Source organism: Pan troglodytes, chromosome 5 (genome assembly GCF_028858775.2).
Source record: "Pan troglodytes isolate AG18354 chromosome 5, NHGRI_mPanTro3-v2.0_pri, whole genome shotgun sequence".
NCBI lineage: Eukaryota > Metazoa > Chordata > Mammalia > Primates > Hominidae > Pan > Pan troglodytes.
Window position 1 is genome coordinate 142,271,002 of NC_072403.2, and position 22,586 is coordinate 142,293,587.

The following is a 22,586-nucleotide window of genomic DNA, read 5'->3' on the forward strand; positions in this document are numbered from 1 at the left end:
CCGCCTCTCAGGTTCAAGCAATTTTCCTCCCTCAGCCTCCCGAGTAGCTGGGATTACAGGGGCACACCACCACACCGGGCTAATTTTTTGTTGTTGTTATTTTTAGTAGAGATGGAGTTTCACCATGTTGGCCAGGCTGGTCTTGAACTCCTGACCTCAGGTAATCCACCCACCTCAGCCTCCCAAAGTGCTGGGATTACAAGCGTGAGCAACCTCACCTGGCCATGAAAATGCTTGAGATTTTTCCCCTAGAAAACTTCTATAATGTTAGTCACTGATTGCCCAGAAACAAACTTCCTGAATTTTGAAACTTCTGGTTTTACTCTCTTTTCCAAAGAAAATCCAACCACATCACAGTACCTAGTTTTATGGCAATGAACTTTGACTTATTCCAGAAGAGGAATTTGGATCTTACACATACCTCTGCAGGGTATTTTATTGTCTAAAAACACTTACTGAGAGTAAAGGGAACTATTAAACTTACAGTAGCAGTCAATTTGAGGTGGTTTTTGAGTGCCAATTTCAATTTTTCCACAATTATTATATTCCTACAAAAATAATTTACAACTAAAATAAAAAATGTTTTGGTTTTCTTCTAAAAGTTGAAGGATATTATTCTATTGTAATAACTCTATTCTCCTTTATAGATCTCAGTCAGTAATTTTGAACAAAATTATTTTCGTTCATTTGGTCAACAAATGATTATTTAGAGAGATTCATTCAGCAGATGCTGTTAAATTATATTATGACTCATTTTGTCAAATATGAGACAGATCTTCTTACACAACAATAACGCAGAACACTGTGTAGGAATTTATGCCTATACATTTATTTACTTACTTATAAGACACATAAAATCTCTTATAACATGCGTTAAAAAGTAAACTTGGCTCAGGAGAAGGTTTATTAATTAATAAAGAATTCATTAAATATTTGTGCTGCCAGCTGGGGATCCAGTAATGACCAAAACAAAAAGTTATGGAGGAGCTTACATTGTAAATGGAGGACACAAACAGGAAACATATAAATGAGCAAGGCAATTTCAGGCATTCAAAAAGTGCTGTAAGGGAAGTCAAGAAATCTGATGTCATAGAGAGTGCATGCGCTCATTTAGATCAGATGGTCAAGGAAGACCTCTCTGCATTTGAGGCATTTAAGCTACAACCTGCGAGAGAATGAGAAGCCAGCCTCACATATTTGGGGAGGGGGCATTGGAGTAGGTTTTATACTCAGTGCACTGGAAAGCCATTAGAAGGTTGCTCTTTTGGAGCATGATGTTTGAGGTCATTTATTAAAAATGAGTGTTGAGATGAAGAATGCAAAGTATTACCTCACTGTAATGATGATATTGGTATTGGGAGCAAAAACAATGCTCACATTAGAGACTATATGTAGTTATGGTCAAGATATGTCATATATCACTATATGGCTAAAGACGTTTCATATACAGTATGTCTACCTACAAAGGGGTTTTAATATAAATATAACATGTAAATATATTTAATAAATTTATAAATATAACTAAATATAAATAGCAATTTCAAAAGAATATATAGAGCTTAGTAAGTCCACCACAGAGTTTTTGTTATGTGAAGCTTGTATTCTTTAACTGAGCCTAGCATATTGACTTGTACATTATATACATTTGATAAATGTTGTGGAATTAACCATGTGGAATATTCTACTTGTAAGAAAAAAAATTAACCTCGGATATAAAATCACATTAATTATTTTCACATTTGTTATCACATTAAATAATTATCACATTCAATTAATTAATTAATTATTTTTTGAGAGAGGGTCTCACTCTGTCACCCAGGCTGGAGTGCAGTGATGTGATTTTGGCTCACTGCTACCTCTGCCTCCCGGCTTCAAGCGATTCTTGTGCTGGGACTCCACAAGTAGCCTCCCAAGTAGCTGGAACTACAAGCACACATCACCATGCCTGGCTAATTTTTGTATTTTTAGTAGAGATGAGGTTTCACCATGTTGGCCAGGCTGGTCTCGAACTCCTGATCTCACACAATCCATCTGTCCTTGGGACTCACAAAATGCTGGGACTACAGGTATGAGCCACTGCACCCAGCAAAATCACACAAAGAACAGCATTTTTATGAAAATACTAAGCCTTTTCTTTGAAAAACAAAGAGATAATATGTTCCTTATACTCTAAGTATTAACAGTAATTTTAAATTGTATTCAAAATGCTAAAATTGAAATATTGAAAAATAAAAAATACACAAGTATAATCATCATCTTCCTCACATACATTTTTTTTTCTCCCTGGTTAAGTAGAAATCTCTGGCAAGTCCACATTTTAGATAAAGATTTTATTAATATCACTTGGTCTTATCACACTTTACTTGACTTGTGGAAATTCCTTATTTATTTTGTGAGTCTCCCAACTCTCAAACTAACCTCTATTCAGAAATTTTCATGCATAATTGAATATAAGACAATAATAACACAAAATTAATGATGCTTGTTAATGAATATTTAGCTCAGTGTCTTCTGGGAGATCTATTCAAATATACTTATTAAGTCATCAGACATTTATTGACGCATACCGAGTGCTGGCCATTGTGTTCCATGCTAAGAGCATAACAAGCTTTTCTCAAGAAACTCAGGCTAGAGAGCCATTGGGTAATACTTTAAGTACTTAGAGCAAGGGAAAGAGTTTTGCAATAAGATGATATATGGGACTCCCTGAGTCTACGTTGGGGTGGCAGTAATGAGGAGTGAAATTGTGAATTAATTCAGGAATTCCTTAAGTCTGGTATTTGGTTAAGTGATTTGAAAAGACAGGTTACAAAAAAGAAGTCAAAGTTAAAAAGGCAGCACATGCCGTCCATCTCCAGGTAACAAGGCCACCTGCATCCCAATTCTTATTTCTAGAGATACCACCCTAGGGATTCCCTGTTCTCCTGCCCCAACTGCCAGAATCTCATCTGTTTATTTGGCAGGAGACCCATCTAGCTGCAGGCCTCTGGGACTCATCCCTACCTAGAGCCCCATGAACCCAGCCCTCCCTTCTTTATCCTCCTGCATGTGGGGCTGCATATTGACTCATTGACTTCAGAGTACAGTGACCAAAGCTGCTCCTCCAAGTCCTCCTGCAGTTTTGGATTGAAGAGGCCTCAATCCTGCTGCTTTCATTTCCAGTAGAGCCTCACTCATTTATACTTTTATTTATTCATTCAATAAACATTTTCTGAGTACTTACCATGTACTATTTTAGGCACTGGAAATGTAATCAGAAACAAAACAAAGTTCCTGTCTTTATGAGCCTTATATTCCAGCTGGGGAAGACAGACAATACATGTATAATTTGTTGTGACAAATAAGAAGAAGAAAAATAAAGCAGAGCCCAGGGACTAAGAGCAGTTAGGATGGGTGTAGAGTAGCATGGCCAAGGAAGGCCTCTCTGATAAGGTCTGACATTTGAGCAGAGACCTGAATGATGCCAGAGAAGAAATCATTAGAATATCCTGTGAAGGAGTATGCCGCAGGAGGAATAGAAAGTGCAAAGGCCATAAGGAGTCAGTGTGTGGGGTGGGAGTTGGCTTGGACTGTGTGAGTAGCATTAGCATGGAGGCCAGTGTGATTAGAACAAAGCAGGGGCTCACAGAGGGTGTTGGGGTCACAAGGAAACTTTGGACTTTACTCTGAGTTGTATGGGAAGTATCTGCTAGGAGGCTAACCTTTATCAATATCACTTTCATGTGACCACATGATTTCTAAGAATATTGAATTAGAGTTCAGGCACATAAGTGGGGGTTTTATTGGGCCTAACCCTTACTTTTATTGCTAGTCTCAGAAGGAAATATGCAGTGATTAAAATCCCAGGTGTCTGTGTCAGTTATAGGCCTGCCTGATAGGGCCTGAACTCAAATTCAATGTTCTTAGAAATCATGTGGTCATGTGAAAGTGATATTGATAAAGATCTTGGCCGGGCATGGTGGCTCACACCTCTAATCCCAGTACTTTGGGAGGCTGAGGTGGGCTGATCACAAGGTCAGGAGATCGAGACCATCCTGGCTAACACGGTGAAACCCCATCTCTGCTAAAAAATGCAAAAAATTAGCCGGGCATGGTGGCTCATGCCTGTAATCTCAGCTACTTGGGAGGCTGAGGCAGAGAATCACTTGAACCCGAGAGGTGGATGTTGCAGTGAGCAAAGATCGTGCCACTGCACTCCAGCCTGGGTGACAGAGTGAGCCTCCGTCTCAAAAAAAAATAAAAAAGATCTTGAGTAAGAATAGCCCAGAGAATTCCCAAGCCTAATGAGAGATATTTTACTTTGGATGGTGTATTAGTTTATTTCATGCTGCTGTAACATGAATATCACAGACAGGGTAATTCAAAAAGAAAGGAAATATATTTATCAAGTTCTGGAGGCTGGATTATTAGAGTGCTGGCAATATCAGGGTGCTGGCAACTGGTGAAGGCCTTATTGCTGCATTATCTCATGGCAGAAGGACGAGAGCATATGGGGTTGAACTCATTCTTTTTATGAAGAAATCATTCCTATAATAACTAACCCACTCCTTCCATAATGGCATTACTCCATCCATGAGGGCAGAGGCCTCGTGGCCTAATCACTTCTCAGAGGTTCCACCTCTCGACACTCTTGAATTGGGGATTAAGTTTTTAACACACGAAGTTTGGGGGACACATTCAAACCATAGGAGGTGTGAACAAAATTTTGTTGTTGATTGAGAACTGTGTGGAGAATTTTTCAGACAACACTGTGTTAAATTGGAAAAAATTACAATTTAGAAAAGGAGAAGAGGAGACTTTCTTTCTCATAAAGCGTTACAGCCTGCAGGGTGGCCATTCTGACAGGCTGGGAAGCATAGCCTCCAGCCAGAAGCCAGAAACAGATACTTAGAGGGAGGGACAAAGGGAACAGGAATTCATGCTGAATGTGGTGGCCAAATAAGCATATTCAATAGGCCATAGGAGGAGTCATAAATATTAATGAAGGGAGAAATGTGCACATGCGTGATTGAGCTTCATGCCTCTCCATGGGTCCCATCTACAAAAAATGGTGGGGTTAACACGATCTGTGGGTGGACTTTTCCACCCTCCAATGTCAAACGGTGAAGCAGAGGATACAAAAACCCTTACTGCGCATTCTGCATAGACTGGCCAGAACCAGTTGGTGTGACTAGTTAGGGCATGAGTTCAGTATGGGGCACATTAAATTTGAGATGCCTGTGAGACATCTTAGGGGAAAGAGCACAGATGGGACAGATGGGGCAGGAGCTCAGATGGACAGATGGGGCTGGTGCTCAGAAGAGAAATATGGAATGGAAACTTAAATTTAAGGATCATTAGTATGTAGTTGATAAATAAAGCTATGGAGAGAATAGAGATTGAGAAAAGGAAGCTTAGGAACAAGCTTTGGGAATTTCTACATTTCAGGGTGGATAGAGAGCATACCGAGAAGTAGCAGCCCTAGTAGTAGGAGAAAAGCTGGGGTGTGCTACTGCTGATGAAAGCTACGTGATATTAGCAATAAAGCTTTGTTTGCACATGGTCCTTACTGAAGCCCTTTTTGAATATTTGGGTTCAGTTTCTTCAATTTAATCTATAAGTGCAACTCCAATGTAGTATAACCTTCAAATTTTTGAGTGAAATGGGATTAAAAGTTACTGAAAATCTTTTTTTTGAATTTCATGTCATAGTTGTTGATACTGTCAGAACAGAATAGACATAGTCGTACCTTCACAATAAAATAGTGATAGAATAGTATATCTGAAGGTCAATTTCATGATCATGCTGATGACTAATATAATCTTACTGTCAACTCCATTGCTGCCTTCCAGTTTAGTAGGTCTTTATACTTTTTTAAAGCATCTGCAGGCTTACTGCTAAGTGATATATTATTTTTGTTATAGGTGTTTTTAAAGCCACAAATAAAAGTTTAAGCTATTTGCCAGGACACTATAAGGAAAGTATAAAATTTAAAAAAGAAGTGATTGAATAGCTAGCAGAAGACTCTGAGGGCTACCCTGGCTTTTATTATGAATGCATTTTAGCTCATTAAAGTTGACGAGAAAAGACAACTTTTATTGGAGGTTGCATTTAGCCTTTTCATTTGGGAGCTTATCTTGGCCCATTCTGTATGTGATGGTGGACCCTGAGGGAACATCACATCCTTGTTCTTATTTTCCTACAGTGAAATACATAGCAGAGAGTCACTGGTAGTACATGAAATGAATATGAAAAAATTCAAAATCAGCCTTGTGTGAGCATTGTCCTAAGGTGATTAACTACATTTATTTTATGTTTCTCTAATCTACCAACATAATCTTTTTATTTTTTACAATTTTTACACTATTAAAATATTAAGGCTGAGTATGATGGCTCATGCCTGTAATCCTAGCACTTTGGGAGGCTGAGGCAGGAGGAATGTTTGAGCCCAGGAATTCAAGGCTGCAGAAAGCTGTGATCGTGCCACTGCACTCCAGCCTGGGAAACAGAGTGAGACCCTGTCTCTAAAAAAATAAAAATGAAGTTTCAGAAGTAATTTTTAAAATGAAGTTATCAAAGCACCTAATAATGCTTAATATATCTATAGTACTCTCTTAAGTTATGACTTAGAAGTATAAAGTGAAAACTCTCCTAGACTTTGAGTCATCTGGGAGTTAACACAGTGCCATTCAGAGTCTCCTGTTTAATAAGAAGCCTCCAGTCAGTCCTTTGGCATCTTTCTCTTCTTATTTGAATGCTTAGAAGGGGAACTTATCAGTGGTCCTATCTGTCCTGGCATCTGTGTCTGTCAGTTATGGATGACCTTCATCAGCAATGGGTCATAAGAAGCAGTGCTAGATATTGCTGGCTGTATTTGATGATCCATCCTCTTGCCTGCCCCTAACAAAAAAATATAGTTTTGTTTTTTTCAAATCTGTGCCTTTGGGTGAACCATCTCTATAGATGGCCCGTGAGGGAAGTGGCACTGTTTTCCTGATGAGAGAGGGTATTTATATTTGTGGAAGTTGACTTCCCCTTGGACACATACATCAGTTGAGAAGTTGCAGAAAAACAAGTATCAGGCTCGGATTACAGACACTAATTTTCCTCCCAGTACAGCAATCAGAGAATGTCCACCATGTTTCTGTGACAACTGCAGAACATTGAGGGCGGGCTCAAAGCTGCCTTGTGCTATGCCATACAGACAGGATGATATTGTACCTGGACAATGGGAGGCTACCTCTTTGTTGTTGTTGTTGTTGTTGAGATGTACAAATTAAAAGTTTATGGAAAGACCATGTCATTTTAAAATTCAAGTCTAGGAAGCAGAAAGGTTTATTTGGTTTTTACCCTTTAGTTCCACAGGTTATCTAGTAGAATTTGAGAAATTGCTGACTGAAGGTTAACATTTGAAAGGATGGTTAACTGACCTGTCTGCAGCTTCTCTGATCTGTGGCTTCCTCTTCCGTTCACTCCAGAACACACTGCCATCTGGCTGCCTTGCTGAAGTGGCTCTCCTTCAAAGATAGTTTTAAAGATATATTGTGAACCTTTTGTGATCTGGGCTACTTATGATTCAGTTGAGATTTTTTTTTGGAAAAAAGAATCCCATTGCCAAGGATAATTTGAAAATCACAGGAGGATTAGAGCATTACTACCTAAGAGCTATGAAACCTTGGGCAAATTACTTCACCTTGCAGAGCTCCAGTTTAGTGTAGGGCAGCATGACCACCTTAGGAGGTTGGTGGGGGGCAGTATGAAAGGTCATGTAAGTGAAGATCTGGCACAGTGTTTGGCACAAAGTGGACACTGCCCAGTCTTGTTCCCTTCCCTTTCGGCTCGCACTTGCCTCTCTCCATTCCGTCTCACCTGGTTACACTTGCCCTGTGCACATGCATGCTCTACATGAAACAGCAGTTAGCTCTGCCTGGATGGGAAATCCTTGCTGGGGAGGCATTTTTCATTCTTCTAGACCCACCTTGAATTAGTGCATCTCTTTCGTGGAGTCTTCTCTGGCCTTTCTCAGGAGAGTTGGTTGCACCTTCCAGCACCTTCAGGGTGCTTTGCTCATGCCAGCAGATAAGCTTGTATGAAATGATAGTGACTGGTCTATCTTCTGTCTCTATCCTAAACCCAGGGCTATAAGTAGTAGAAGTGGACTTAATCTCCTCAGGACAACAAAGAGAGTTGAGTGGAGAGTGGAACATGAAAGATTTTTTTTTTCCTTTAGTGATTTTACCACTGGCAATGTTACCAAAAATTAGAGCCCATTTCAGCTCTGTTGATGGAGAATTGAGTGCTTGATTTTTGGAGACTACTGGATGGATTCAGGGTAATGACTGCAGCCCCACTAAAAGTATCCGCCTCCCTCTGGCCTTCAAGAACTTCTTCCATCTTCTTGGGGAAGGGGCGAGGTAGTGGCACAAAGCAGGAACATTTGTGTTATGTGTGAAGTCATTTGTCTGTGGCCCGGTTCCTCAAGGCACCTGCTTTGCCTCCCTAGTGACTCTAGATCAGGAAGCAAACCATCTCACCCAAGGGGCTGTGTGAGTTCCTTGAGGCCAGGCATGATGTTACACTGTGTTTGTGACTCCTCCTCATGGCCTACATCTATTTGCTCAGGCATTATTAAATTTGTCACATTCAATTGAATTAGGACGGAACTCCATGGGATTCATTAGTTGTCCGTGGCATCGGGCAAGACAGTTACACTCAACTGAGGAACACGTCATATCAAACCAAGGGCATTAACTAGCTCAGAAAAAGAGCCACCCTAGCCTTGGAATTTTTCTCTTCCCAATTGCTAGGAAGTCAGCAATGCCATCCTGAAGAGAATGAGACACTGTGAGGTGAGCAGCAAGTTCCAACATGCTGGCATTCCACAACAGCCAGATGGGAAGTATTTATGACGGGATAATCTGCTCCCATTCTTGGCCTTATTCACTTTGATGTTTTGAAACATTCATGATGCCGTCTTAATAAAGTTGAAGTTTGAAAACTTGAATGTCTGGCGATGGCAAATAATCTGGTTCCCATAGCCATCTTCACTCAGCTGTATATCCAGACATAGCTTTCTGGATCTCTGAAAATACTGATCAATAAATTATGAGCTGTTGTGATTTAAAACGCTAGTAAGTATTTTTAGTTTCCTTTTAATTTTTAGTGTTTTAACAAATCACAGGTGGCTGGCATCAAGGTAAAAATGAATATGAAGACATGGTGAATACTGTCTTCATTATGAGTATAAAAGATTTTTTTTTCCTTTTTAAAATGTTTTGAATAATTCTGACAAGTACTAAAACTTTGGAGGCCATGGGACCCATAGAACCTCGTAGGAATAATTTATTCAAATTATATGAGAAAAGAAGAGGCAGGGAGCGGTGGCTCATGCCTGTAATCCCAGCACTTTGGGAGGCTGAGATGGGGAGGATCCCTTGAGGTCAGAAGTTTGAGACCAGCCTGGCCAACATGATGAAACCCCATCTTTACTAAAAATACAAAAAATTAGCCAGGTGTGGTGGTGCACACCTGTGGTCCCAACTACTTGGGTGGCTGAGGCACGAGAATCGCCTGAACCCGGGAAATGGAGGTTGCAGTAAGCTGAGATGCCAACACTGCACTCCACCCTGAGTGACAAAGTGAGACTCTGTCTAAAAAAAAAAAAAAAAAAAGAGAAAAGAAGAAATCACTTGTTAAGTACTTTCTCAATGTTGTCAGTTGTTGTTAGTCTTTTATAAGAAATAAGCTTACCGTTTGTGAATGCTTTTTGGTAGTTTATTATAAGCATTTATCATGTTACTGAATTTTTTGTAAGCATGCCTTTGTAAAGTCTGTATAATGTTCATTACCTGTATTTTTATTTTTGTTTTATTTATTTATTTAAAGGTTTGCCCAGGCCAGAAAGCGGTAGCATGATCATAGCTCACTGTACCCTCAAATACTTGTGCTCAAGTAATCCTCCTGTCTCAGCCTCCCGAGTAGCTGAGACTGCAAGTGTATGCCATCACACCCGGTGAATTTTTTAATGTTTTGTAGAGATGGGGTCTTGCTATGTTGCCAAGGCTGGTCTTGAACTCCTGACCTCAAGTGATCCTCCTACCTTGGCCTTCCAAAGTGCTGCAATTATAGGTGTGATCCATCTTGCCTGGCCAGAAAATTATTGTTTTAATTAATAAAAAAGGAAATGTTGATTCTTGTGACACTTCAAACTTTCCTTTGTAGTTTCCTTGATTCAGAAAGGAATAGCATGTTTCTGATATGTATCATTAGATATTTTGTATTTTCTATCAAGCTTAACCTTTGAAGTGATGATCAAATTACATTACAATGAACTGGTCAATGGGTAGGTAACTCTCCTGTAAAATTTTCTGACAGATTTTTTTTCCATTTTCTTTAGAAGTTTGAGGATGTTAGACAGTTTGGGATTGTTTTTGCTTTTCTTCTAATATACAAAAATTTACATTTGGAGTACATTTATTTATTATCTTTTTGCAAATGGATTTATCTCTATCATAGCATCTCATCTGGTGGCAGAAAGAAACACATGACCATTCAGTCATTTCTAATATATTCTTTTGGATACAAATGTGGAAGAAAGTAGTCAGACAGAAAAAAGTAGAAAGAGGATTTGATTTGTTGACATTATGCTTCATGCATGTAAATTTGCGACATTGTCAGTTATGGAGCTCACATAATAAAAATTCTTAATTTCTTAGCACACAGAGCCACTGAAAAGGACTGAAGAGAGCAAGGGATTTCCTGGGACATCTGGCTCTGGAGGTGAGCGACAGCAGGGAATGACGTCAGGGACCTGGGAGACTGATCACCTGGATGGTGACTTTTTATGATGATTTTTTGTAATGGGTTTATTCTTCCATTGAGCTAACAGAGTTTATTAGTGGGACTTTGTCAGGCAATTCTTTCCTTAGCTTGGTTAAATAAACCAGATGTCTTATTTGGACATTTCAAAGTTCCTTGCAATAAGCATTTTTAAATTAAGATAGAGATAGGTCTCTGCTCTGGTGAAACACTCACTGTAAAAATAATTGTATAGGTCATTTTATGGAGTAGGCTGTTTTAGCAAGACGGCTCCTCATTCCTCTCATTCTTTTCTCTCCACTCAAATCCCCAAGAGAAAAGGCCCTTAATTAGAAGCTCATTGACTACAGAAAAAAATAATTTTCTTTGCTCTTCTGTAATTTCAAAATTACATTTGTTCTGCTTGGAATAAAAGGAGGTTTATACCTTGTAACCTGTAATCTTTCATGCTGTTTTTGTTTTTGAAAACCTCTAAGAGTCTGAGCATTAACCATTTCATGATGCTATGTAATCTCACATTATTTTACATAAACTACAGAAATAATTTGCAGATGAATTTTTAGGGATCACCTTTTGCCCTTTGGCAAAAGGTGCCTTGAAATGCAAAATGAACAGTTGAGAAAATGATCCTTAAGTTGAAGAAGAAAATCCCATGTTTCTGAAATAATGTTGATATCCTGAAGAAAATTGTTTTGTATATTGGTAAGGGGACTCTTAAACTTCAATTATCTAGAATTTTTCTCTATTCTTTATTTCACTTGTGTGTATGTATCTAGGTGTGTAACTTGGTTTATAAAACAACTAACATTCAGTTTTGGGAGAAAATAATCTATTGTACTGAGAGAGCTTTTTGGCTTTCATTCTCTGAGTAATCCCAGCCCCTCTAAGATACCTCTAAGATAAATGATCTCCAATACAGTAAATCCAGGAGCTTGAACAACCTCGTTCACTGAAGCTCAGAGGAAGGGTCGGGGTATGTGGGAGTGTTTTCTGTGTGCAGCACTTGAGTGTTTCAAAGTCTTCTTTGCTAAAAGGGGTAGCCACTGAGTTTGCTTAGAACGGGGCTGAAAACTGCTGTGGACCAAAATTCTGCTTGTCAGAGCCAACTGTGATTGCTCTAAAGATGCACCTTTTATAAGCTACTCTTAGAGTCACTAAAGGAAACTATGTTATTGTCAGCCAAAGACTGGCACCTGGGAATTGAAATTGATGATCTTTTTAGACCTTTAGAGAGAACCTAGGGAAGAGATTAGGAAAGTTTACCCTCTTCATCTTAGATGTCTGGTTTTTCCTTCCACATGGATGCAAAATTGTTCCAGTCCTTACCCTTTTCAAACATCAACTTCTAGTGCAGAAAGGAAATCATAGATCTTTAAAAGATACTCTAGGTGATTAGCATTAAGATTTTGTTTTCACCAAAAAATTCCAACAAACAAACCAAAAAACCCCCCAAGAAATTGTAAGAATGTCGTTTCAACAGATAGGAGCTTGGAGCATTTTCAAATAAAACAAATTTGCCTTGCATTAACTTACTGTTACTTTAAAACTGTGCTCAAAGGCATATTCCTTTTTCTTCGCCAGCATCATTTGGAAGCCAGATCTTTTTATAAGGCACTCCTGCATTACTCCCAGGCACTCTTTCATGGAGAACCTATTTCTAAACCTGAAACCGTCCAGTTATGGTGGAGACAGTCACACAGTTCATTCATCAGTAATCCTTTAATGCTGTTGAAGTGAGTGGGCAGAAGAGGGCCTTTAATTATCAATGCTAAGAGGACTTGATCTTTAAGATTCTTTCTAATTGTGCCATTTTGTGACAATATGTGTTTCTTATATGAAGGTGGTAGTGCAAGACACTGAGATGCCTAAAAGGAAAGGATGTTTTTTACCTGTGTTTATAGTAAAAATAATATAACAGCATTAAAGTCTATTGCAAAATCTCCCATAATTTCTTTGTAGCAGAATGGATATTTTTATTTGGATACAGTTGTGTTTGTTTGTTTGTTTTTGGACGGACTCTCGCTCTGTCACCCAGGCTGGAGTGCAATGGCGTGATCTCGGCTGACTGCAACATCTGCCTCCCAGATTCAAGTGATTCTCCCACCTCAGCCTCCTGAGTAGCTGGGATTACAGGCACCCTCCATCATGCCCGGCTAATTTTTGAATTTTTAGTTGAGATGGGGTTTCACCATGTTGGCCAGGCTGGTCTCAAACTCCTGATCTTAGGTGATCCACCTGCCTCGGCCTCCCAAAGTGCTGGGATTACAGGCATGAGTCACCACACCCAGCCTGAATAGAGTTCTTAAAAGGGTAAACAACTCTTTTCTTTTCTGTTTGAATGCAATCATGTGGACTTGGCCACATGGCTTCTTAAGTCTTGCTTGCATTTGCTTAAGCCAACAGAACTCAAATATGTTAAGGGAATTCTAGATTGAAATTGTGACTTAGTTTCCACACTCTTAATTATGTTTCCCCAAAACAGTTATGCATGAGGCTCTTTGGCAACTAGACTTGAGAATATTTAGGTTTAAAATTTCTTACTTGAGTGGTTTAGAGCCCTATCCAACTTCTGGTGTCTTTTCTCTTAAAAAGCTTTTAAAATCCTGTTTGCCTTTTTCAAGGTAGGAAAGAATACAAAAGTGTAAGGGTAGGTATTCCTAAGTCTTAGAGAATTGATTTACGGTTAGTTTCTGATTCTCAAGATAATTTTCGTTTCACAGGTGGAAGTTTTCATGATGGGAGTTGAAGGTAGCATAGCAAGTGCCGCTCAGGAAAGGGGAGAATAACAGTTTAAAACTTAGTAAGTTTATTATACTCTGTACTAGTGGAGATCCCTTGGAGATTCCTGCATCGGTTTTAGAAATTAACCGAAAAGAAGGAAGTGAAGGAGTTGAAGTTCTAGGCAAGCAATAAGGCTTGATTAAGAAGTTGGAAAATGTGAAAGGAACTAGGATTATTCTGGAGAAGGGAAGGCTTATAATAATGGCTTTCAGATGCTGTAGGACTCAGATATCTACTTTCCTAGTGAATAACCAGTTAAAAAGAAAATAAACTACAACATTAGGATATTAGCTGTGTAGATGTTTCCCAAAGTGATAACCCTCTGGAATGAATTATCAAGACAGGAGTTATATCTGCCCTCAATAAGGAACATGAGGCATAGCCTCAGGGTGTGACAATTCATTGCTTAGATAAGTTCTGTTTCTGTAGATGTTAAATGTGGATTCTCGCTTGTACATGTTTTCATTCATGCATAGTATTTCACAATCTAAATTCATATATCCTTATTTTTTTCTATTTCTAATAAGATGATTGGTTCTTTTGCTGAGTGGCATAAGTAGATACTCATATTTCTTAATCTTGTCATCAGAAATGATGGCTATTTGTTTTTATATTTGTAAATATATAGTTGATGTTTACATTAAATAGTTCATTACTCAATTGTAAATACTAAAATTGGCAAGAATGAAAAAATATTAGAATATCCTTACAGAAAGTATCATTGCCCCAGTTTGTGGGAATTGCATCAACCACTGCAGATAAGTGTGTTTATAAAATCACCTAACTCATGACATTTGGCACATCAGCAAGTAGCAATAATTTTAACACCAATTAGTATATTTAAGAGAAATTACTTACAAAACCTAAATCATGTTTTGAACAATGATTTCTTGAATAGATATGAGATAAAATAAATTTTATAGAAAATATAAAATACATATAATATGAAAGTAGCACTACGGTCTAGCTCTATTATCTTTAGATAAGTCAAAGATATTGTCTTTGACTCTCAACAAAGTAGAACTGTAAAATACAGTTTTAGATTCGAACTATAGATTGTTAGATTTGGATAGACTAGAAGACCTTGTAATGTAGTCCCCAGATTTTACAGATGAGCAAATGAAGATTTAGTATTGATAAAAATACTAAATGTTTTTGGTGAAATGACCACAGCTTTTTACCCAGTCACACAACAAGATATAAGTGGAAGCAGAAGCAGTTATGGGCTCTCCTGATTTCCAGCCCTGGGCACTCCCTCCTGTAGTGCACTGAACAGAAGGTCAAGTGTAGATTTTGAAACGGGCAGTCTCTTTTGACACTGTTTCGCATCTTCCCTCAACTCACAACTCTATATCCTACGTAAAGAACAATGTGAGAGAAAGAAGAGGTTATAAGCTTGAAAGTGATAAAGTTAATATGTATTCTAGGACCCTCTACCAAAATATTTTGAATAGGAGGAAAGCAATAATATAGCTTGTTAGAATTTTGAGAAATTCTAACAATAATATAGCTTGTTAGAATTAATGAGAAATCATTAATTTTAGATACATAATATCACAGGCCAGATTTTAACACCAATAATAACAATAATATAGCTTGTTAGAATTTTGAGAAATCATTAATTTTAGATACATAATATCACAGGCCAGATTTTAACACCAGCAGTGGGTTCAGAGAGATCCACAGAACTTCAGATTTTCTCAGAAATTTCAAAACTACTCAGTAAAATTTCCAGCCCAGTTGTGCTAACTAAGGGACTCAGATTGAGATTCCCTGGTTTCATTTTATTACATGGGCTTCCATTGTTAAAGTTCTAGGATCCCCATCCAGTTCTTTGTTAATATATTTTACTTCATGAGAACAATTAGCCGGGTAAAAATTGCTCATACTGATAACGAAGAGTTACTAATAAAAGTTATTTTGCTTACAGGTTCATTAGGCACTTGTCAAGAATGGCCAGAAACGTGTTTTGGTTTCTTAGATGTTCTGTTTAACCATGAATTGCTGTAAATGCTTATCAGTTTTCAAAAAAAGTATAAAAAATGAAATGCCCAACAACCCCCAAATTATTTTTGAATATAATTTAACTGTTTTTTCACTTACTAAATCTCAGGATCTGATAGATATGATTATAAGTCATACAGTTTTGTTTAATTAATCTTTGTGGTTTGAATGTTGGAGAAATAAGATCTCATTATACCTCTGTGTCATCTATTATAGTTTTAACCTAGAAGCATTCCAAAGTTGTAAAACCATAGCTGTAGAGCAAATTCAAATGTGTTGTGTTTTGGTGAAATGACCACGGCTTTTTACCATATCATCTGAATGTAATACACGTTGTGTATCAGAGCAGCCCTATGTGGGCTACAGTATGTCATTTAATCTCAGTGAGCTCTTTCTGACTTTACAGAGTGAAACTAGTACTGCCTACTTGATAGGACTGCTGAGGATTAAATGATAAAGTATGTTAAAAAGCTTGACAAACCTTAGTATTCTTTATACCCTTAAAGGTACAAATCCTGTCTTTTTCATGACTATTTCTCCTCCATAGCATAGAGGGGAATGTGTTGCATATGATAGTATTTCTTACTTAATACTGATAATGGAGTGAGACTATGAAAAGCAAATACTGCATAGCAAGGAGGAGATATCTGCTAGAATCAGATATTGACATATTAGCTTGGCAAATTGCTCCTTCTAAAGTCAGCTTCCATGTTGGTGAGGCTGCTTTGAATCTCCCAGGCACCTTTGAGTTTTTGTTCACTGCTCTGCTCTCTGTCAGCTCACCTTCATCACAACAGGGTTTCTCAACCTCTACACTATTGACAGTTTGGACTGAATAACTTTTATGCATTGTAGGGTGTTTAGCTCCATCTGTAACCTCTACCTACTGTGTGCTAGTAGTGCTCTACCCCAAGTTGTAGCAAAAAATTGTCTCCAGACATTGCCTAGTGTCCTCTGCAGGACAAAAATGCCTCGGAATGAGCACCACTGCATACATACAGCAGTCACTGCTTTGTGATGTAAATATCAGTTTACCTGTGCCCCTTCTCACCAGACTGCCAGCCCCTAGAGGGTAGTGCGATGTCTTTCTCTGGTGCCACAGCTCGGACACCCATAGAAGTGCAATAAATGTGGAAAGAGAAAACGGTTTAAGAAATACTTAAAGAAGTTATCAGTTATAATACCTATGTTGATTCATTATATGCAGTGGATTTTTATTTTGTTCTGGACCAAAAAGACAAAGACTCACCATAACCTCAGGTTTCTTTCCTGAAACCATTAATGCCACCACCTTCTCAGATCTTTCTCTTGCCCATGCCCCATCATTGATATAATTAGACAATGTGTTCACTCAAAGAAGAGGGTAATCTAGGATAGGATACCTGAGATGTTAGGCTTTAAGGACCAGGCAGAAATTAAAGGCATCTTTCTCTCTCTCTCCCCCTCTCTCTTAAACTCTGTAGTAATTCCCATACCCAGGCTCCAACAAATAACCGGAATATCCCCAAATATATTATCTCTAGCTTAGAACCTACCTGTTAGCTCATAGTATTACTAGAGGTCTCCTCTTGTATATTTCACAAGGTCCGGAAACAGAGACCCAGTATGCATAAAACTAAACTCACCATCTTATTTCACTTCTTTTAAACCTCCTTCGAGATTCCTTTTTTTTTTTTTTTTTTTTTTTTTTTGAGACGGAGTCTTTCTCTGTCGCCCAGGCTAGAGTGCAGTGGCATGATCTCGGCTCACTGCAAGCTCCACCTCCTGGGTTAACACCATTCTCCTGCCTCAGCCTCCCGAGTAGCTGGGATTACAGGTGCCCACCACCATGCCCGGCTAATTTTTTGTATTTTTTAGTAGAGACAAGGTTTCACCGCGTTAGCCAGGATGGTCTCGATCTCCTGACCTCGTGATCCTCCTGCCTTGGCCTCCCAAAGTGCTGGGATTACAGGCGTGAGCCACCACCCCCAGCCAAGATTCTTTATCCCAGGGAATGGTGTAGGGGTTCTGGAGTGAGAATCTTGCTTTGCTATTTAATAACCCAGTGACCTTGTACAGATTACCTACCCTCTATCTCATTTTCCTTATCTGTCAAATTGATACTGATCTTCCAGTGTTATTGTGAAGATCAAATTAGGTGATGCATGTAAGTTACTTAATGAGGTAATGCATATAAATCACCTAGAAAACAATGCATAGCCTGTTGAATAAAAGTAGATGTTATTATCTCAAAACAAGCTTTAACCAAATACTTGAGAGCCGTTTCTTACTTTTGCCCTCACTATTTGCCTGTTCCCACCCATCAAGTTTCTACATTTTCTTTATCCTGCCTCCCATTTCGGTGCAGTATGCACAGTTCATTCTTGCCCATTTCATTTCCAGTGCAATAGCTTCAGTGCAGGCCTTGATCCTTTTTTACCCAAATCATTACAGCAGTAGCCTCTTAAGCCTTTCCGCCTCCGGTTTCACTGTCAGCCTATCTGTCCATTTTCTTGATGCCTGTACAGAGATATATTTTTTAGTGTCTCCCATCGCCTAGTAACTCAAATCCCAACATGCTTCTATGCCTTTGTGTTAGCTGTTCCCTCCTCTTTTTCTTCTCTTTTCTTTGTTGAGCTAACACGTACTCATTTTTAAGATACAGCTTAAGCATTTCTTCATCTTACAAGCAACACCTAACCACCCTTCCCTGAGATCACTGCTATACTTTGTGCCTGTCTTCTTACCACAATAGCACTTTGTGCACATGTACTTTCTAGCACTTACGATGCATAACTTGTGTTTCTTGATTTATTTCCCCCACTAAATTGTGAGTTTTTGACATCTCATTCATTTTGATTCCTCATTTATTTTGGTTTTTACAGTGAGTAGCACATTTCTTGACATGTAGTAGGTGTTTAATAACTATTTGTAGTTGAATACAGCTAGGATTCCATAAGATTGAATCAGACAGTATAGACTTGCAAAATCATGGGAGCAAAACTGTTTAAGAATTCATTGATGGAATTAACCAGCCAAATCGTGAATGAAGAAACCATGCAGGCATCTCTGTTGGATAGAAGCGAGAGATCAGTAGATACCCAAAGAGAAGCTAAAAGCTGGGATCTTGTCAGAGGTCCTAGCTGAGTAAGTTAATCGGCAGTAGGTAGTAGAGAGAGGAAGACCAAGGGATCTGGGTATTAAGTCATGCTGTCTTCTTTAATTGTCCCTAATTTTAAGGAATTTGATCTTGTAAGGGAGAAATATCAGAAGAGAAAAAAAATTAATTCTGACAATAGAGTGCTATTTAAAAATATATACCTAGTGTTATGGCAATAGAAATGAAGTAATTTTTCAACAAATGTTGTCACATCGTTGCCTGTGGGCCAGAAATGACCAGTTAAAATATCAGAGGTGGGTGTGCAATGGGCAGATGTGTTACATCAGTTTTAAGTCCTCCAGTGTCAACACGGCTTCACATGCGAGCCTGAGCAAAGATCATGTTCATGGGGTCCGAATGGGTTGGGATCACGTTGCTTCAGCCGCCAATGGTGATAGTGTTTTGTCATTTTCTATGTAAGCATAATTTGTAGATTAGTTTGCTGCTAAAAACAATAGTCTGAAGAGTCCTTTTTTCAAGATTATTTTCCAGGCCCATCATGTAAAACGGGAAATGGTGTACAGTTTTCTCAGCACTGTAGAGATGACCAAAACACCATTTAGTAACATCACTAACCATTTTATGCCATGATGTCTGAAAAGAAGAAATCCTGATCCAGGAAACAATTGCTGCATTGTCCAAATACATCATCTTTAAAATTACATTTGAAACATCTCTAACCATGGTTTATTTATTGGAATCTCATCCCACCCTTTGAGTAAAGAGTTTTCTTCCTGTCTTAATCCTACAGATTGAATATCACATATGCCTCTTTGATTGGAATAATGAATGAGTTTCTGTTCCCATTATTTTACACTGCTCTTGAGTTGAAATAGCAACGAATCACATCCCTAGTTGTATTTAGTGATTCAATAAACTGTACTTGGGATTTCATTGTTAGGGTTTGAAGTCAGTATTTGTCCATTTCTCCAAACCTTATACCAACATCAGAAGATTTGGATCTTGATTGTTCTATATTGAGGGAGCCAACATCCTTCTCCTGAACCCAGCCTAGAGTCTGTAAGCCTGAGACTGCTTAAAGAGAAATGCTGAACTGCTATGCAAAAAAGAACCTTTATCAAGGCTTGATGTGATTTTTGCTGTTTCACAACTGTCATATTGAAATTCCCTTCCGCACCCACAGAAGGGAATACTTACCTCTGCCAGCAGGTTTCTGTTGGGAGCTGGAATGCATCCCCGTAAATACTCAGAGTGGCAGGGGTGGCAGAGCTTTCTTCTCTCCCCACGCTGCTTCTGCTTTTGGCAGAGGCTCGAATATTGGCAGGGGCACCCGCCTCTGCACAGTCTGCTCTGGGGAGGTGGGGGATTCCTCTTACTTCCAATTACCAGTTTCTTTATATGTGGGAGGACATTTTTTGGCAAAGATTACTCTCTTCTCTTCATGTCTGGCTGACAGAACCCTTGCTAATTTATTTTTTGGCATCCCTTATGCATTTGTTAAGATGTCAAAAGGTACATACAAAGCACTGAATTGAAGACTGCGTTTACATTCTGGAGCTTCCAGTAGGCATGCATGAGATGTTAGAAGCTATCTCTCTGGAATAGAAGGTATGGTGCCGGGTAAACAGAGGATAGTGGGCATGGTTTACTTGCCTTCTTGCAAAAGCCTTAAGGCCCTTTAGTGAACAGTGAATCACAGAATCCTAAACTTGTACGAGGGTAAGGATATGAAAGTTCATGTGATTATTGCCCATTTCTCCTGGAAATTGAGGCCAGGGACAGTTACATGGCTTGCTTAAGTCCAGCCAGCTGACCAATCAGGAGCCTCCTGATAGAGCCTCCATCGGTATCCTAGTCTTCTTTCTTTGTCCTGTGTAATTTTCACTGTATTGCAATGTTTTGAAAGTAGTAGACACTCAGGAAATATGTATTAGGTCTACTCAATACCTATCTTCATAGCTCCTTCCTGCATATAGGATGGGAAAATTTCCACTCCCCCTTTCCCTCAGAAACACGCACACAGAAGATTCTGACAAGCTATCCAGCCATACTGGTTGGATTGCTTATAATTCTTCTAGCTAGATTGAGTTGCCTAGAAAAGAGGTCATTTCAGTAGTTTTTCCCTTTCCCAAGTGGGATGGAACCCTTAGTTGAAGAGCCTGTGTCAAAATCAATCTGTAATTTTGGAGGCTGTGGAAAAGCAGCTCCAATCGCCTGCCCTGGACAGTCTGTTCTATTAAACTTTCTGAAACATTAATAGCAGATTTGTGAAGTCATGCTAAGAAAGAACAGATCTCAAAAATGGTCTCTTCAGAGGGAATGATTATTCGAAACAACTAATTTGAGGTAAAGTAGCCCTGAAAATGTTTCGGGTATGGTTGAGAATCTTAAGTAGTCAGCTAAGTAATTTTTTTTTAAAAGCTTTCATTAAACCTGATATTAGGAAGTGATTTAAACAAATAAATTGTTAAAGAACGAAATTTCTGTTCATAACAATTGCTTTTAGATCACAGGTCAGATGGAGAAGGTTTTATTTGTTAATGACAGAACAGGATCATCCCACACACTTTCTTGAGGGGATTGCGTTATGTATCCAAGAAGGTAATTCAAGGTGGATCAAAGTCGTTGAATTTAAAGCAAGTGTTACGCTTAACAGCAGTTTAAAATACTGCACTAATAGTACTGTGGTCATGTAAGACAATCATTTTGTGATGGCAGTTCTAAAGAGGGCTTGGCTATCCAGTTGGTCATAGTGCCTTTAGTGGCTAAAACTTAACATTTAAACAGCTCCATCTTTCTCTCTGGAGTAAATATGAAAATAGTGAAAAGGGATACTTGATGTTGGAATCATTTTCAAAGAACAGTCTTAGACATACTTTAGTTATAAACTGTATGCAAAGCCAGTATGGTTTAATTATTTTTTCTTTTTGCCTAAAAATATCAACTAAAGCTTTTACAAATTTCTCTACTCTCAGATTTTTTATCTATTACGTTAGTATTTCTAATGCTTATGAACATGGGGCCAGCAGTTGTTGCCTGTAATGGGTGTTCTGAAAATGCTAGTGATGATAGAGATTTAGAAAAACTTAAGAAAAACCTTCTGCACTAGTTTTTTATTTATGTATTTTTGTTTGTTTATATTTTTATTGGAGCCTCAAAAAATGACTCAGAACTTATTTTGGATTCTGACCAGTCTGTTTTTTTTTTTAACTAAGAATATTTTCAATTGGTGAGATAAAGGTTGTAAAGAATAAAATATCTCAGGAGGAAAGGAGGGAATTTGTTCTTCTTGTCGTTAGCTTGGTTTTAGGAAGATAATACTTTTCTTTCTAAAAAATCAGATAATTTGGAAAAAATATAAAGAAGTAAATAAATGTTGGCAGTAGTCTATCCATATTTTGAGCATAGCCTTTAAAAAATATCAAAACCATATACATTATATATACACACATATTGTATATATATGCACACACATTTATACTTTGTATATTTTTAAAAAGTGAAATCACTCATACTTTTTAATATGCTAAGGTTTTATATTTAATAGTGAAATATTTCAGGTATACAAAAATATACAGAGGAGAGAAGGCACCTACCCATCATCCAGGTGAAATTTAACATTTTGTCATTAGAAAATACTGTAAAAATACTTTTTAAGAAATAAAATGAGAGTCCAGAAGGTACTGTTGGAGGCTTCTTCCCCCGGCATTCCATGTTTCACCCTCCTCAGAACCAGTAGGATGTTGTGCAGCCTTCACCTCTGCTTCATACTTTTACTTTCTGTTTGTACTTACAATTATTTATAGCATTGTCTTATGTACGTTTAAGTTTACTTAAATGATTTCCTAGTTCACATGCTCTTTGCACATTTTGTCATTAAATATATTTTTTGAATTTAATCAGA

At 38.2% G+C, this 22,586-nt stretch overlaps 1 protein-coding gene across 3 annotated transcripts in view; it reads left to right on the forward strand.

The window, feature by feature from the left end:
* Nucleotides 1-22,586, forward strand: part of TMEM200A (transmembrane protein 200A) — a 182,893-nt gene that overhangs the window by 114,087 nt on the left and 46,220 nt on the right. Inside the window, exon 2 of one of the 3 annotated variants that reach the window (XM_518870.8) lies at nt 10,695-10,758. The exons of the other annotated variants lie outside the window; for them this stretch is intronic. The gene's annotated coding sequence lies outside the window, so the exon portion shown is untranslated. The remainder of the gene's footprint in view (nt 1-10,694; nt 10,759-22,586) is intronic. 3 annotated transcript variants of the gene reach the window in all.